We start from the raw sequence: 17606 nt of genomic DNA on the forward strand, positions 1-17606 counted from the left end.
AATAAGGGTGAAATAAAGACATTTTCAGAGAGACAAATGTTGAAAGGAATTTGTCACCAACAGACCTATTTGAACAGAAAGGTAAAAGATTTCTCAGACAGTGCCTGCCAAGAAGTGATTATAATGATTGGTCATGGAATTTAAGTTGAGGAAGGGAAGGAGCAATGTCAAAGGGACAGGGTAAAGGTGGATAATCAGTAGATCGGTTGTCTAGATGGTGTCATGAGAATGTTGAAACTGAAGTTCTAGAGGGAATGAGGTAGAAAAAAAATAGGGCTATCAAAAAATAGAATGTAGTAAATTAAAAATATTGAAGGATTTGTAGTTATTGGTAATTATGAAGTTCAAGGTAAGGACCAGGGGAGTGCAATTTCTGTTAAACATGGCTGTTTGGAGAAATGATACATAACAGAGTTCTAACCACAGAGATGCAATTTTAGCCACCAGGACAGAAAAGGTCCCTGCATCTTTTTTCCCTGCTGGTACTTCATTCTGGCCAAGATCTCATAGCTGATTTCTATTCAGTGTCTCAGGCTCAAGCACAGTGGTGGGCCACCTTGAGTTCTGACTTTACGGTAACCACTTTCGAGTGAGTGATATGTTTGACAAAGTAATATAAGAACAGAATTATATATCTTTTAATGAAGAACTGTTAAAATAAAAAAAAAAATTCAGAGAGGGGCTGCCCAGAGATGAAAGCAGCCTTTAAAAGCTCTTTGGGGCAAATTGCAGTTCCACATAGACCCATAGGCTGTCACCCCAGCAAACCCTTGGCCAACCATTCAAACATCCTGTCACTAAGGTCATGCTTGTCATTTCGACTAAGTGGTGCAGAGTGACTCCTCTTCAGCTGCAGGTCACCATGACTTTTTGTCTGAGAAATTGATGGATTGCAAACATTGGCTGAAACAGGCAAATGCCAGGCTCACGAATGACTCTGTGGACTGTTGCTGAAATTCTCCGCTTTCAGAGTAATATCCTTAAACTTCCTCAGGGCTTTTGTATATTTTTTTCTAAGGTGAATAACCACAGTATTCAGGAAGAACAAGGAAATCAATGGTGGCATAAGAGGGAAGAATGGGATGACTTGAAAATCTAACTAAGAATGGATTTCAAATTCATTGCATTCATCCATTATTCAAAGACTATGATTCTAATCCTTCTGAAAAAGATTTTTTTTTAACCACCAAGACAGAGTAAACTGAAAACATGACAGATGGGCCTCTTTTCTGTAGCTCACGATGAGTTCCTCCTAAAAGTGACCAGCCTAAATTCTATCCTCTATTCTAGAGATTGCTCAAGTTTCGTTCCTTCGGTGAATGCTATGACTGTTCCAGTTTGCCCTGGTCTCTCTTCCTTCTGAGTGCCAACAATGAGCTTTACCTGCCACACATAGCTAGGTACTTCTAGACTTACCCTGTATGGCTTTTTTATTTTTCTAACTGTTTTGTTTTTAAACTTGTTTCTTAATCGTATTAAGTTTATCTCTGCAACTTGAAGCTGGTCTCCCTAAAGACACCACAGCATCTAACTCTAGCTGGGCGTAGGACTGTAATTCACAACATATTTAATCTATTGACGAGAACCTTGTGATGGAGATTTGGTATTTGGTTCAGGTGGTAGATAGCTAAGCCACTGTGAATTCTTTTAAGAAAAATCCTGTGGCTGGTGTAATTGTTTGGCTGGCAACGTCTCATTGGTTCCTCATGCATTGTCAATTTTAAACAAATATTTAGGTGTCAGGCACCATGTGAGAAACTTGGGGGATGTGCTAGTGTCCAAGACCTGGTCTCTGATCTCAAGGACTCTGTGGTCTGGAAGGAGAGACAAACTGATAAAGATGCACCCCAAACTGCATCATGGGGTGCAATGTGTGTTAAGCACAGGGTGTTCTGGGGACACACAGGAGACACCTAGACCTGTTCTGGAAGTCAGGAGAAGCTTTGGAGGAAATGACATTTGAGCTAGCTGAGACCTGAAGTTTGAGTGGGGGTTTAAAGGGTGAGAAGATCATTGCAGTGGAGGGAAGTGTATATACAAAGATCTGAAGTTTGGACAGAACTGTGTTTATTTGTTTTCAGAATTTGGAAGGAGTGCTGCATGGCTGGAACTTAAAGTAAGAGAAGAATATCAAGAGCTGGAGAAATCAGCAGGGCCTTGTATGTTATACTAATGCTGTTGGATTTTATCTCGAATGTATGGAAAATAATTTGAAGTGTTTTAAACAAGGAAGGCATTGCTATCATCCTATTATTGAAAAAACATCTAGATGGAATGTGAATCAAATGGCAGAGGGCAGGAATAGATACAAGGAGAGCTATTAAGAGGCCAGAAAGTACTGTATTACATTAATTTGAAGACATACATTTTTCACATATTATTATCTCTGAAATCTGGGTTCCCCTTACCATTAGTGGCATGTCTTAGATTAACTAGTATCTTTTATTTTCTGTCTCAGTGATACAAAATATAATAGTGCAGTTTACACACCATAGCAGCCTAGAGTCAAATAAACAAAGTCAGGAATGATTGTAGCATTAACTAAAATAGTTACAGGCATAGCTGAAGAGAAGTGGATGTGAAATCAAAATATGTTTTGGCGTTCGAATCATCAGGATCTGATGACTGATTGTATTTGGGAACATGAGATTAAAAAAAGTTAATGATTTCTCTTATTTTTATTTACTTATTTTTTCATTTGGGCAGTTGGGGATGTGCTGGAGATCAATAAAGTCTAAAGAACACAATAGGGTTTGTGGGGGTGAAGAGGAAAAGGTATGTGATGGGGGAGATAAAGAGTACAGTCCTGCATGTTGTGAGTATGAGGGTTCTGGGGACCATCCAAGTTAGAATGCCCCATCAGGGATTGTATGTACACTTCTGTTGATGAAAGAAACTAGAACAAGAGGTGTAGGCTCTTCTGACATGTTTGTTAATCAGCAAACACATACAATAGCCACAGTTACTCTGGGCTGCCAGGGAAGCAGCTTCCCCTCAAAGGCTACTCTTTCATTGGGATTAGGTCTCATTCAACTAAAGCATCTCTAAAGCATGAACTCTGATACTGACGCCTCCATCTTCTGCATGTCTGGTAGATTTCCCGGAGGGAAAAGTCTAATCTTTTCCCTGGATCCCTCACATCTTTTAGCTCATGTTTATTTTTAGAATAACCTCATCATCATATAGAAAAGCCATATGTACATTCACCTTATCTGAGTTCAAGAACCCAGATTTAAAAGAAATTACCTGGGTGTCTTACCTTTGTAACTTCAAAGACCAGGATGGTGGATTATATTTATCTGCAGGAATAAAGACAAGAGAAAGAGGAGACTATTCTGATTATGACCCTACCTTCTCTCTCTCTCTCTCTCCATAAATTCCTCCTGGACCACTAGCACCAGATGCCTTTTAGGCATCTGCTGAGAACCTTGCCAGGCGCAGGTCCCCTTTTCCATATGGTGAGGCTCAGAACCCCTTGCTTGTGCCCCCCAGGGTGCACAGGTATGCCTGATGGGATCATGCTGAGGAGTCTCTGAGCTGATCTGGCTTTCAAGAGATTTATGGATCCTGAATAGGACTTCGGAGAGAGGATTGGAAAATCTGATATGGCCATAAGGGGCTGCCCCCATTTCACTCATATGTTGAGACTCAACTAGATCGGTTGGGCATCTTAATACCCATTATATCCCCACTGAAGCCCTTGAGTTTCAGAAGAGTTCAAAGCCAGGCAGTGATCTGGCAATATTAAAACCTGGGTCTTCTGAATTTCAGGTCACTCTTCTTGCTAGATTAGGGAGGCTATTGACAATAAGAAGAAAAGTTTCTTGAGGTGTTTTAAATTACCTTAGCTGGTGTGGGATGTAGGTCCCTGAGACAGGCCTAATATCCAGAGGTCTCCCAGATGTCCACAGTCATTTCATCAAACGTGCATCCCTTAAATTAGTGATAATATTGAGGGTGTCTTTGCCTCTATTTAATTCAGGCCAATAGGGCAGGGAAGCCTCCAAGAGGAGTCTATGGAAGCTCCTAAAAGGCAGGGGGCCACGCAGAGATTTGTTTGCTCCCAGAATCCTAGCAGATACACTGAGATTGGGCCCTTTAATTTTGATAATGAACCCAGAATGTGGTTTCCCCGATTATTCCTAGGCTCAAAAAATATCCAGCTGAAGAAAGTACAATATTGATTATTGCCCTGGACGCTGTGCATACGATGGGGGGCTTTCTGATTTGGTCCCAAGAACTGTTGCTCCCAAGCACCAGGAGTTCAGATCTGGAATTTTGCTGCTCAGAGTGTGTTGAGCGCCTTGTCACAGGTAGTTCTGTGGAGTGAGATCACAGAGTTCAACACTGGGTTATGTTAGCAAGGGAAAGACTTTCTCGTGTATAGAATCATGCCCTTCAGCAAATCTGTTAACTTCATTTTAACCTGGACCCTTTTCTTCTTGAAACTAATAAAGCCTCTGAAATGACTGCACTTGGCGAGAGGGTCTCTTCTGTCATTTACAGCAGAGGAGAATTCACAGAGTAAGTGAATTACTTTGGTTTCCAATAAAAATGTTAATATCTGCCATAGATGTGAACAAAGGACACTGTATTTCAATAATGAGATGATCAAATCCACAGGGGCTGAGGGAGACGTGTGTGCAGAGTTGATGCCATTCAGCTCCTGACAGAGAGAACGGGGTTGGGGGGACAGGGAGAGAAAGAGAGAGACAAAGAGAGAGAGGGGCTGGGAGAGAGATTGATACTGAGCATGAGCACTGAGAAGAAGAAAGACTTCAAGATATGCAGACCTTTAGAGGAACTCAAACTGTGCAAAATGGGATTGAGAAAACAGCAAATCAAACTGCTTTCATTCGGTAACATTTAATATAAGAAGAGGCTGTGTGTGTCTCTCCTCTGCAACTCCGGACTCCACTATGTGGTGCTCATGAAAAAGAAACTTTGGAAAATAACTGTTATTTTCAATTGCATAAAATGCAGGTTGACTTTAAAGAAGAGCAGCATAATTTTAGCACATAAAGAAACGTTCATACCTATCAGCATTATGTTATTTTGTATTTCAAAACTCAAGCCCCACCCCCACCCAAAAGCACAAAGATTATATATATATATATATATCTTGTTAATGGGATAGTAGAGATTTGTCCATACAAGATTCTGACTGAATCATTTTTTCTATATAGTGTTATTAACAATAGCTATCACTTAATGAGCACTTACTGTATACAAGACATGATGTTAAGAACAGCTGCATGCAATATCTCTTTAACTTTGGAGAACTTTCTAGGTTGTACAATTACCCCTATTTTACAGATGTATAACCTGAGACTCAGAGAGGTTAAGTGACCTGCTTAAGGTCAAAGGGCTAATGGGGAAGAATTGACTTTTAACTCAGGTTAAAAAAAACCTCAATGTGAGGAGGAATCTGTGGAGAAAATCACTGTAAATGGTAATTTTCAGGCAATGAAAATTTACCTAAACCCAGGAACAGGCAATCCTAGGACTTGGAGTTGATTTAAGGATTATTATTTTAAGATAATTGGGTACAAGCTAATGTCTCAAGTTTATCTTGGAGTTTCACTCAAATGTCAACTTCATTTGTAAGTAGTACAGTCATTGTTCAAATGATAGATCTAAATAACCGAATAGTGATCCATATTCATAGAGATGGATACTCTGACCTCAAAGGTTCTGAGGTCTTCAAGATCCCTTTCCTCTCAGACTTAGTTCAGACTCGTAGAAACAAAAATAAAAGCCAATTATGGAAGTGTTTTCATTCACTGAAATCGATGTGTATTTCCTTCATATCTCTATAGAAATGCTTAGCCTGTTTTAGCATCTGTAGTTCTCAAGTGTAAGCCATGTAGATATTTAAATTACACTTATAAATAAATACAGATTATTAACTATCCAGCATATAATAATTTCCTACAGACAGTGAATTTAATTATTATTGATATTTCTTTTACCAACTTCTAAGCAAAACTTCCGGGATACTTATTCCCGGAAGGCGACTGATTAAATCTTCCAGGGCTCGGTTGAATTTGATCATTCTAATCTCTGTCAGAGAAATTCAGTGACTGGGGAAGAAGACCTCTCTAGAGGTGGCTGCAAAGGAGATGAGGAAGGGATAAAGGGGCCCTGTGGCCTGGAATCACCTATGCCCTTGGATTTATCTCCCCAACCTGCCTCTGGACAGGTGGCTGCCATCTTCTCAAATGTTGGCATTTGAAGGAATAACATTTAAAAAGAAAACAAGAATTTCCCAGAGGGATTATATCCAAATGTCAGGCTTGAGTTGCAGTAGAAAATAATTTCTGGGAGCATGGCCTTTGTGTGTGTGTTTGTTTAAAAATGTTCCTGCTGCCATAGGTTAGAAGGCAAAAATTAAAACAGTTTATGGTCCTCGTTACATGGCATCCAAGTATTTTTCATTCATAAAAATATTTACTTGCTGTTCCCTAACTACCAAGTAGCATATTAATCAGCTCCCGCCAGATGTTGGCATTGTCCCTCATCTGTAAGTACATCATGCTATCTTATCTTATTTTATTTTATTTATCCCGACAACCTCTTTAATGGGCAATAATAATTCTCGAACTTCCCTGACTGACTTCTTAGGTAGGATGCTGTGGAAGGCATACACTAAGATGACCCCAGGGAGTCACACCCTTGTAGAACACTTCCCCTTGAATGCAGGATGGACCTGTGTTTACTTCTGGCCAATAGAATGTGGCAAAGGGACGCCACTACCTCAGTCGGGTTACATTATGTGGCAAAGGTGCTGGGATAGCACTCCTGTGGTTATGTGACGTTATATAAAACTCCTTCTCAGCAGGTCAGAGTGAGAGATTCTCTGGCTGGCCTAAAATAAGTAAGCTGACTATTGTGGGACAGTCAATGGAGGGGGACTTGTGGCAAGGAACGAGGGTGTCCTCTAGGAGCTGAGAGCAGTCTATAGTCAACTGCTAGCAAGACTTTAATCATACGACCACAGGACCCATGTTTTCCCAACAACTGAATGAGCTTGGAAAAGATGCTCATGCTCCAGAAGAGAACAGGTTTAGTGGACACCTTCACTGCAGACTTGCGAGGTCCTGATCAGAGGACCCAGTTAAGCTGTGCCCAGAATCCTGACCTACGAGAACTTTGAGATAATAAAAATGTATTGTTTTAAGTTTGTGGTCATTTTGTTACTCAGCAACAGAAAATGAATACTGATGCTATGGCCTGCCTATCCTATTTGTTTTCATTTCCCTGTTGAAAAGAACTGAGTGATAACAGAATTGTAGAGTATTAGTATAATTTAAAATAGTTTCTACTTTTCATAAACTTTAATAGCTCACTTAGAAAATACTTGTAAATAGTCAAATAATTGTGTATAACAATGAAAGACCAAGGAAGGGCAAGTCACTTGAGCACTAAGATGGGCTTGAGTACAAGAACCAATTGTGGGATCTATTTGAGGGGGCTAAGGACTTGGGTGGGGAATCACTGCTTTCTATTTTCACACTTGGGACTTTTTTGGAACTCTCAGCTGCTAAACAATGTAATCACAAAACACAAAATTGTTTGACACCAATTGTTCTGTTTTCTGGAGTTATGATAGGTAATGTAATCGAGGGGCATCCCATAGAGCAAGTGGAAGAGGGAAGTTGTACACTGTGACATTATTCCTGAGTAATGCTGAGAACTATAGTTTTGTGTGGGTACTTCTTTGATTGGATGTTTGTTTCATTTAAAAACAAAAATAACTCCCTAGATTCATAACTTATTAAATTAACCTATTCCCAAGGTAAAAAATATCAAGCCATACAAAAACATACACTAAAATACAGATCTTCCTTGACTTATGATCCTGTTATGTCCCAATAAACTCATCACAAATTAAAAGTATCCTGTCAAAAATGCATTTAATACAACACCTTCCGAACATCATAGCTTAACCTTGCTTACTTTAAATTACACTTACACTAGCCTACAGTTGGGCAAAATCACCTAACACAAAGTTGTTGTTGTTTTTTTACAATAAAGCGTTGACTATTTCATTTAACTTATCTAATACTGTCCTAACAATGAAAAACAGAACGATTGTAGGGGTGTGGGTTGTTTCCTCTGTGATTGCACGACTGGCTGGGAGCTGCGTCCTGCTGACATTGCCCAGCATCAAGACAGCATATCATCCTGCATATCGCTAGCCAAGGAAATGATCAAAATTCAAAGTATGGTTTCTACTGAATGCGTATCCCTTTTACAAAAAATCTTAAGTCGAATCATCATAAGTCAGGCAACATGGGTATCTGCTTCTGACTCACATCTTGAACTCTTTTCCCAACAGGCGATGATCACCCACAGTTTCTTGGGCATCCTGTGGGGAATGTGTGATACATTTCGACGCTCACATCTTGGAGCTTTATGGGAACACATATCTTTTTTGGACATATAAAGGTGCATAGCGTTAACAGAATTGTAGAGTGTTAGTATAATTTCAAATAGTTTCAATTTTTCGTAAACTTTAATGGATCACTTAGAGGATATTTGTAAATAGTCAGCTCCTTAATTGTGTGTAACAACGAAAGACCAAGGAAGGGCAAGTCACTTGAGCACTAAGATGGGCTTGAGTATAGGAACAGATTGTGGGATCTATTTGAGGATAGATCCTTTTGGAGTTTTATGTAAACACGTATCTTTTTGGACTTACATGGGAGCATAGGACCCATTCTGTTCTTTATCTTATTTTTTGAGTATAGCAGTATATCCTGGAGATTTTTCCATACCAACAATGGACTTAAACTGTCTTAAAATAATTTAAAAATATTATAATTGTGTGTGTACATATATGTATATATATAAATTATACATGTATATATACTTTTATGTATATATGACACTATGTACTCTATATGTGTTAACTCATTTAATCTTAACAACCCTATGAAATAGATACTCCTTTTAACACCACCTTACAGATTAGGAAACTGAGGCACAGATCGTTTAGGAGCTTGTTCAAGGTCACAGAGCTAGTAAGTGGTGGAACCACCCAGATATTACATCAGGCAGTGGAGCCTTAGGGCTCAAGCCCACTTAACCTCCTAACTATGTTAGTACATAGGTTGCTCCCAATGATATATATATATAAAACCATGCTTCAAAACATTTTTTTGGTACCCTCACAGTTGCACAAATGTGCAAGTCTATCTGTAGAATAAATTCCTCAAGATCAAATTTCTGAGTTGGAGGATGTGCCTGTTTTTACTTTTTATAGATACTATCACACTGCCTTCTAAGGAAGTTATTATGACAATGTGTACACCCTTTGCCAGTGTGTGATAATGCTTTTTCCTCACAATCTTGCCAAGACTGTATACTATCAAACTGTTGCCAATCTGGCAGCTAAGAATTGCTATCTTTATTTTGCTTTAATTTGCATTTATTTATGAGAGGGATTGGGCATCCTCCATCTGCACAGAAGCCATATGTGTTTATTTTTCAGTGAAATACCTATTAATCTATGTCTTTCAGAGGATTTGGGGTATTTTTCTATATTGATTTTTAGGAGAGTTTTATATTTTAAGGAAAATAGTATTTTACCTTTGAATATATTTGCAAATATTCTCCAGTTTGTTTTTTGGCTTTTGTCTTTGTTCATGCTACTTGGTTTTAAGCACACAGAAGTTTTAAATTTACATGAGGAGTAATTTACCAACATATTCTCTTATGGTTTCTGGATTTTCTAGTCTTGATTTAAAAAGTTGTTCAACTTCAGGATTTTGAAAATTTGGGATATATTCTTTATTATGGTTATGCTTTCATTATTTTTCCTTTGATGTTTAGTTCAGTTGGAATTTATTTTGTTATAAAGAGAGAAGGAAAAATTCAGCTTTATTCTTAGTTTAAGTAGCTGATTGTCCCATCAAAATTTATTGAATAATCTCTCAGATTCCCACCATTTTTCATATAGTGAATTGTCATATCTACTTGCATATATTTCTGGACTTTTTGTAACCACTCTATAGTCTGGCTACCTAGGCCTCCTCCCTCTCCTCCTCCCCTATTATAGTTTTATTTCAGAATTTTCTGGATATTCTCATGTATTTATTTTCCCCAATTAAACTTCATTTTTTTAAATTTAATTTAAATTTAAAAATATAAATTGTATATATTTAAGGTAGACAACATAATATTTTGATATACATACACACAGTGAAATGATTACTACAATTAAATTAATTAGCATATCCGTCCCTTCACAGTTACCATTTTTGTGTGTGTCTGTGTCTGTGTGTTTGTGGTGAAAGCACCTGATTAGCAAATTTCTGGTATATAATACAGGTTTTTAAATTATTTATTTATTTACTTTTTTTTTTTTTTTTTGAGAGAGAGAGAGAGAGCAGGGGGAGGGGCAGAGGGGGAGAAAATCTCAAGCAGGCTCCACACTCAGCGCAGAGACTGATTTGGGCTCCATCTCAAGACCCTGAGATCATGACCTGTGCTGAAATCAAGAGTCAGATGTTTAACCAACTGAGCCACCCAGGTGCCCCTGTAATACTGTATTTTAAACTAAAGTCACCATCCTCCACATTGGATCTCTAGAAATTACTCATCCTGTACAACTGCAACTTTGTACCCTATGACCAACATCTCCCTTTTCCCCTCTTTTCCTTGTCTCTGGAACCATCGTTCTACTCTCTGCTGTGAATCAATGTCTTCAGATTCCACATATAAGCAAAACCATGCAATACTTTTCTTTTGTGCCTGGCTTATTTCACTTAGCAAAAAGTCCTCCAGCAATTAAACTTTAAAAACAGTTTGTCTCTTTGTAAAAAAATGTTGTTATTCTTAATGATATCACACCAAATATTTAATTTATAGGAAATAGAAATGTTTACTGTTCAATATTCTTAATCCTGTAAATGGCATATATGTCCATTAGTTCATATTCTTATGTCTTTAAGAAATTTTGAGGGTTTTTCCTCATTTCTTGTTTATTACTAGGATGTGATTGTTATGTGTGTATGAGTGCTGGTGTTGGTAAATAGGATCTTTCCTATATATATAGGAAAATGATTGGATTTTTAGAATACCATTTTTTTTTTTAATTTTAGCCATGCACTTTCTTTTTTTTTTTTTTAAGATTTTATTTATTTATTTGTCGGAGAGAGAGCACAAGCAGGGAGAGCAGCAGGCAGAGGGAGAAGCAGGCTACCTGCTGAGCAAGGAGCCCAATGCAGGCCTCGATCCCAGGACCCCGGAATCATGACCTGAGCCGAAGGCAGGCGCTTAACCGACTGAGCCACCCAGGCACCCTAGAATACCAATTTTGTAATAGCTAACTGACAAATATTTTGTGGTTTCCTACCTTCTTTCCTTCCTCTGATTTTTTAGGATTTTTCAGATATGTAATCATATCATCTGTACATAATTTTGTTACTCCTTTCCTTTAAAAATCTAATTTTTTTCTCTTAGGTAATTGAATTGATTGGTACTTTCAGAACAATATTGAATAAAACATTTAAAGAATAATTTCACCTTGTTTTTGAACTGTTGATGTTTAACCATTAAGAGTGTTTATTGACAGGCTTCTAATAAATAACTGTTATCAAATATATACCAATTGTGAAGAGGTATCTTCCAGATTTAATCAGGAATTTTTGAATTTTACTAAGTAATACTTTTTGTTATCTACAGGGTTGATGCATTAGTTTTTGTTTTACCTATAATGGTTAATTATATTAATTGGTTTCCATCAATCATGCTTATATTTCTGAATAAATCCTACTTATTTGTTTATGGTATATTGATCTTTAAATGTGCCACTGTAATGTGCTTGTTTTATTTAGAATATTTTCATTGTTATTCATTATAAATGAGATTGGTCTGTGGTTCTTTTTGTGGCCTTTGTTAAGTTTGGGTGACAATATTATGCTGCTTTAAGAAAAAGTACTTGGAGGGCACCTGGGTGGCTCAGATGGTTAAGCGTCTGCCTTCGGCTCAGGTCATGATCCCAGGGTCCTGAAATCAAGTCCCGCATTGGGCTTCCTGCTCAGCAGGGAGCCTGCTTCTCCCTCTGCCTCTCTCTTTCTCTGTCTCTCATGAATAAATAAATAAAATCTTTAAAAAAAAAGAATGTTGCCTACTAAGGTGCAGAATTACTTAAAAAAAAAAAAGAAAAAGTACTTGGAGACTTTCTTTCACTTGCTATAGTCTGGAACAATGCACATGACACTGAAATTATCTGTTCCATCTACAGATATGTTCAACTTTTTTATTTTTAAAACATTCTGAACTTTTTTCATTAGAGGGCAACTTCTTAATAGACTCTTATCAGAATCTGATCAGACTCTTAAATGTAATTGCTTGATTTTAGCTTTCTGGAATTAGTTTTTGTAGTATTTTTTTCTAAAATATGTATTTTATCCAGATATTTCAAATTTATATGGAGAGCTTTACAAAATGTTTTTGTTAATCATTACTCTCCAATTTATTATTTTTAATTTTGCAAATTTGTGCTTTCTTCCTTTTTCTTTATCAGATTTGCTGGCAGTTTATCTATTGTCATATTGTTTTCTCCATTGCTCCTAGAAGCCCCACTTGTCTCTGTTCATTATTTCTCTTATTTTATTTATTTCATAGAAATAATTTTTACCTTTATCTTATTTTTTACTAAAATACTTTTTCTAGGATACTTTTGTAGTCTGCATTCATTTTTTTTCATTTTATTCACTTATTTTCGGTACTTATTCTTGAATAACATGGTATAAACTTCCACTGAGTGTCGCTTTAGCTATATTCCAAAAACTCTGACTAGTAGTGTTATAATTATCATAATTTCCTATAGTAATTTGGGAACATTATCAACCCTTCCTTGCTTCTCCATATTTTTATTGTTTTGCTTTTCCTGGAGATATAATTATACATTTAAATATCCCAAAATTTCTATTACTTTATCATCCATAGATAGACACTATTGCTTCTCTCCTATGAAAGATGAAGAAATATCAGTCTTTTTTCTCCTATCTTCAAGAATGCACTTCCTAAATTTTGTTAAATTATAACCTTCTATTTTACCTCAAATACTGGAATCATTATATTCTGTTTTTGTAACTTATTTATATCTGTATTTATTATATCTGTTTTCAGAATGACTTGATGTTTACTGTCATTCATTTTAAAATGGCTTCTCCAATTATTTCTTGGTTTTTGATTTTTAAATTCCATTTTTTCCCTCAAAACACTCGGATGTCTGTTGCATTTAAAATCAAACTATTTTGGGGGCGCCTGGGTGGTTCAGTTGGTTAAGCGATGGGTGGCTCAGTTGGTTAAGCGATGGGTGGCTCAGTTGGTTAAGTGACTGCCTTCGGCTCAGGTCATGATCCTGGAGTCCCAGGATCGAGTCCCGCATCAGGCTCCCTGCTCAGCGGGGAGTCTGCTTCTCCCTCTGACCCTCCCCCTCTCATGTGCTCTCTCTCTCTCATTCTCTCTCTTTCAAATAAATAAATCTTAAAAAAAATTAAAAAAAAATCAAACTATTTTAGGGGTGCGTGGGTGGCTCAGTGGGTCAAAGGGCCAATTTTGGCTCAGGTCGTGATCTCAGGATCCTGGGACAGAGCCCCCCGTCAGGCTCCACACTCAGCAGGGAGTCTGCTTGAGGATTCTCTTTCTCCCTCTTCCTCTACCTCTGCCCCCACTCACATGCTCTCTCTCAAATAAATAAATAAATCTTTAAAAAATCAAACTATTTTATGCATATATCTTCTTGTGTCTTGTTTCCTGTCTTTTAGAGTCTGTTCCTCTGTCTTCTTTTTTTTTTTAAAGATGTTATTAATTGAGAGAGAGTGAGCTCGAGAGGGATAGAAGGAAAGAATCCTCAAGCAGACTCCCCACTGAACACAGAGCCTGATGTGGGGCTCCATCCCACGACCCATGAGATATGACCTGAGCTGAAACCAAGAGTTGGATGCTCAACTGACTGAGCCACCCAGGTGCCCCAACCACTATCTTCTTCTTATCTATTTTTTATGCTTTTGCTATTTGATTCTTACTTTAATGACACTTTATTACTACAAATCAATATATACACATTGCTGAAAACTAGAAGATAAAATAAGCAAAAATAAAATCACGAGATCATTTCCGAACCCCAAAGATCACTACTACAACACCACTAAAAGAATATAGTGCGTATTCTTTTGATATTTCCCACACACAAATAAATAAACATACACATAGATAATATTTCCCCTGCTGTCTGAATTATGAAAGTTCTTATTAGTAATCCAACACCAGCCTGTTTGTATTCACCCTTTGGCAGCTTTATTTTTGGCCTGGATGGCAGGGCCTCCTCAAACTTAGAGGCTAATTATTTTACCAAATTGTGTTACAATATTGGTGATTCTATAGTTTTTCCACCAGGAGATGTATGCCCTTTTAACATGCAGATTCAGGATTTTCTTTATTTCAGTGCCCTGATATTAGCATCAGAAAGCATAGCAGTTTATAGGCTTCGGGCATCTCTGAAAAGTACCTTTGACCCTGGGAGAAGCAGTGAGAGCTTCCACATGGGCAGCGCTGTGTCAAGCCCAGCTCCTGGACCATTTTATTCACAGACTTACAACTTTGTTGGTAGTATTACAGCTCTCCCCATGGTTAGGAAGCACCACCAGTTCTTTTTCAGTTCAGTTCATTTATTTAAAAAGTAGTCATTTCCAGCTCTTTCTCTTTTCACCTCACAATTTCTACCATAAATTTTAACCAGATCCATACTAATCCATGAAGGATTGTTGTTTTATTTTATTTCAAATTGTTCCCCTCTTCCTCCTACACTGTTGGTGGGAATGCAAGCCGGTGCAGCCACTCTGGAGAACAGTATGGAGGTTCCTCAAAAAGCTGAAAATAGAGCTACCCTACGACCCAGCAATTGCACTACTGGGTATTTACTCCAAAGATACAAATGTAGGGATCCGAAGGGTTACGTGCACCCCGATGTTTATAGCAGCAATGTCCACAATAGCCAAACTATGGAAAGAGCCCAGATGTCCATCAAGGGATGAATGGATAAAGAAGATGTGGTATATATATATACAATGGAATATTACTCGGCCATCAAAAAAATGAAATCTTGCCATTTGCAATGACGTGGATGGAACTAGAGGGTATTATGCTAAGCGAAATAAGTCAGTCAGAGAAAGGCAATTATCATATGATCTCACTGATAATGTGGAATTTGAGAAACAAGGCAGCAGCTCATAGGGGAAAGGAGGGAAAAATGAAACAAGATGAAACCAGAGAAGGAGACAAACCATAAGAGACTCTTGATCTCAGGAAACAAACTGAGGGTTGCGGGAGGGGAGGGGGGTGGGAGGGATGGGGTGGCTGGGTGATGGACATCGGGGAGGGTATGTGCTATGGTGAGTGCTGTGAATTGTGTAAGACTGATAAATCACAGACCTGTACCCCTGAAACAAATAATATATTTCATGTTAATAAAAAATAAATAAACATTAAAAAAATTGTTTCCCTCTTCTCGTCTTTCTATTTCTCTTTCTCTCTCTTTCTGTCTCTCTCTACATGCATGCATACACACATGCTAACAAACATGCATACTCACACAGACACACACATAAATGTTCAATCTTCCACTGTTTGTGGCATGAGTGTGGTGACAGTCTGAGAATTATTACAATCATATAGTCCTGCACACGGATGTATATAACTCCTGTGTATGGACTCACATACTCACTGTATATAACTGCATAAAGTGTGTTTATGAGGTAAGTGAAGGTTTGGGTTTCTGTTGAAATTTCTGAGGGGAAGGAAGTGAAGGGTCAAATATAATCCATTCCATCTAAAGATATTCGGGAAAATGTTTTGGGTTTCTTTTTTCTCCCTTCTCATAAAGATTCCAAGGCAATCACGAAACTTCTGTAAGAACATGAGGATATAGGGCAGAGGGCGGAGGAAAAGGATTAAAACAAGGCGAACTGGTTGTATAACCTAACCGTCCTTAGAAAACCAGGCTAATGAAATACATTTTCCCTCTAATGGCTTTCATGTCAGGATACTGTGTGGTTTTTCCTGAAAATGTGATGAATTCTTGCTTTACGAATCATTTTGATTTTCTCTTGTTGTCACATTCTCTCTAATTTTGCTGAGTTACTGCCTGCACATTGACTACAGTGATGGAGAGTCATCACCATTCCTAGGGATCAGAAAATATATGACTGAAATCGTATCTTTCACTGAGAAATCTGTGATTTAATTTTCCTGCAATGTAATTGATATGGAAAACAGGAAATGACATGTTACTTTATAGTCCCATAGTTGCTTGACTATGAAATGCCTCATATAGAATCTGCTCAGGGTAGGCACTCAGTAAATATTGATTTGTGATTGAATAAATGAATGACAGGCACATAGAAGGAAGTGATTTTAAAAAATATCATGAAGTTTGGACTCATTAAAATGGACAGTTTATGACTAGGATAATTTAGTAATTTAGTCCTTCATTATTTGGCCCAGATCCAGAACACAGTCCTTATTGAGGAGACTTGCAAACCTCTGCTACTAAGAGAGGACAATTCTGTACCCTTGGACGAAGAATGTGTTTTTTGGACAAAGGTGTACAATTCACACAGAGGCACACGCTCATTCACACGTACACAATCACACTCAGTGCAGAAACATTGCAGCTGAAATGAGTGTGGCTCTTGGTATTGTACTGTAATGGGAAGAAAAACTGGGAAATGGATCAGCTTTCTATTTTACTGTTATTATTGGCTGACTGAAGCTCAAAGCTGAAAAGATTAGCTCCCAGGCGATCCCTTCAAACTTTGGAGATTTATTCAGGATAAGCATCTGGAAGATTGGATGCTTATCTATACTCTTCAGTCCCATCCAGCCTAAAATGTGGTTAAAAATTCTTTCCTATGAGAGAAAGTTGGACCTTTCTCTTGTCAGCAAAACTAGAACCATCGAATTTTTTTCTTTTTAAAAATTAAGCAATTTCACAGCTCTTGTCATCCAGCTGTGTCTGGGAAGTGACAGTTACAATTAAAGTATAATTCACATGTTTCACACTCTCTCCGAAACCTTCTTGAGAAAGTTAGGAGATAATGGAGACTTATATGTATTTTTCATTCCTAATAAGTTCAAATGCGATTGGATTGGTTTTGTGGGAAAGAAGGAATTGAATGCCTTAAATGTACGTTCTTTGAAAAAGACTTTTTATTGTATCAGCTAGTTTGACAACATAGAAACACTCAGTAGAGTGCAAACCATTTCGGTTCTTTTAAGAAGTTACAGATAGCTGATTTGAATTTTCCAGAACTGACATGATGGTATTGTCTTGTGAGGTGACAGAACTTTGGGTGGCCAGAGAACTTTCCTGGGCCACAGGCATCGGTGAGTACTGCTCCAGGGACTGTAGATTTAATGTGTCATATACAGAATCCAAGTGACAGGTGGCACTAATGTAGGTTGATTTAAAAAGCCCAGTATTTTATGAATCACTCATCATGATTTAGGGGTTACCCCTCTCCCTGTTAGAATTACAGATTTTAATAAAATAAGAGTTTGACAAAATTTAGTCTAGTGGTTCTCTTAAA

The 17606-nt window shown here is 37.7% G+C and overlaps 1 long non-coding RNA gene across 2 annotated transcripts in view; it reads left to right on the forward strand.

The window, feature by feature from the left end:
* The window catches only part of LOC116632912, a 69388-nt gene that overhangs the window by 18135 nt on the left and 33647 nt on the right, over positions 1-17606 (forward strand). Inside the window, exon 4 of one of the 2 annotated variants that reach the window (XR_004299528.1) lies at positions 8342-8785. The exons of the other annotated variant lie outside the window; for it this stretch is intronic. This is a non-coding gene — a long non-coding RNA (uncharacterized LOC116632912). Of the gene's footprint in view, positions 1-8341; positions 8786-17606 lie in introns of those variants that run through there. 2 annotated transcript variants of the gene reach the window in all.

This window comes from Phoca vitulina, unplaced genomic scaffold (assembly GCF_004348235.1).
Source record: "Phoca vitulina isolate PV1807 unplaced genomic scaffold, GSC_HSeal_1.0 scaffold7, whole genome shotgun sequence".
Taxonomy (NCBI): domain Eukaryota; kingdom Metazoa; phylum Chordata; class Mammalia; order Carnivora; family Phocidae; genus Phoca; species Phoca vitulina.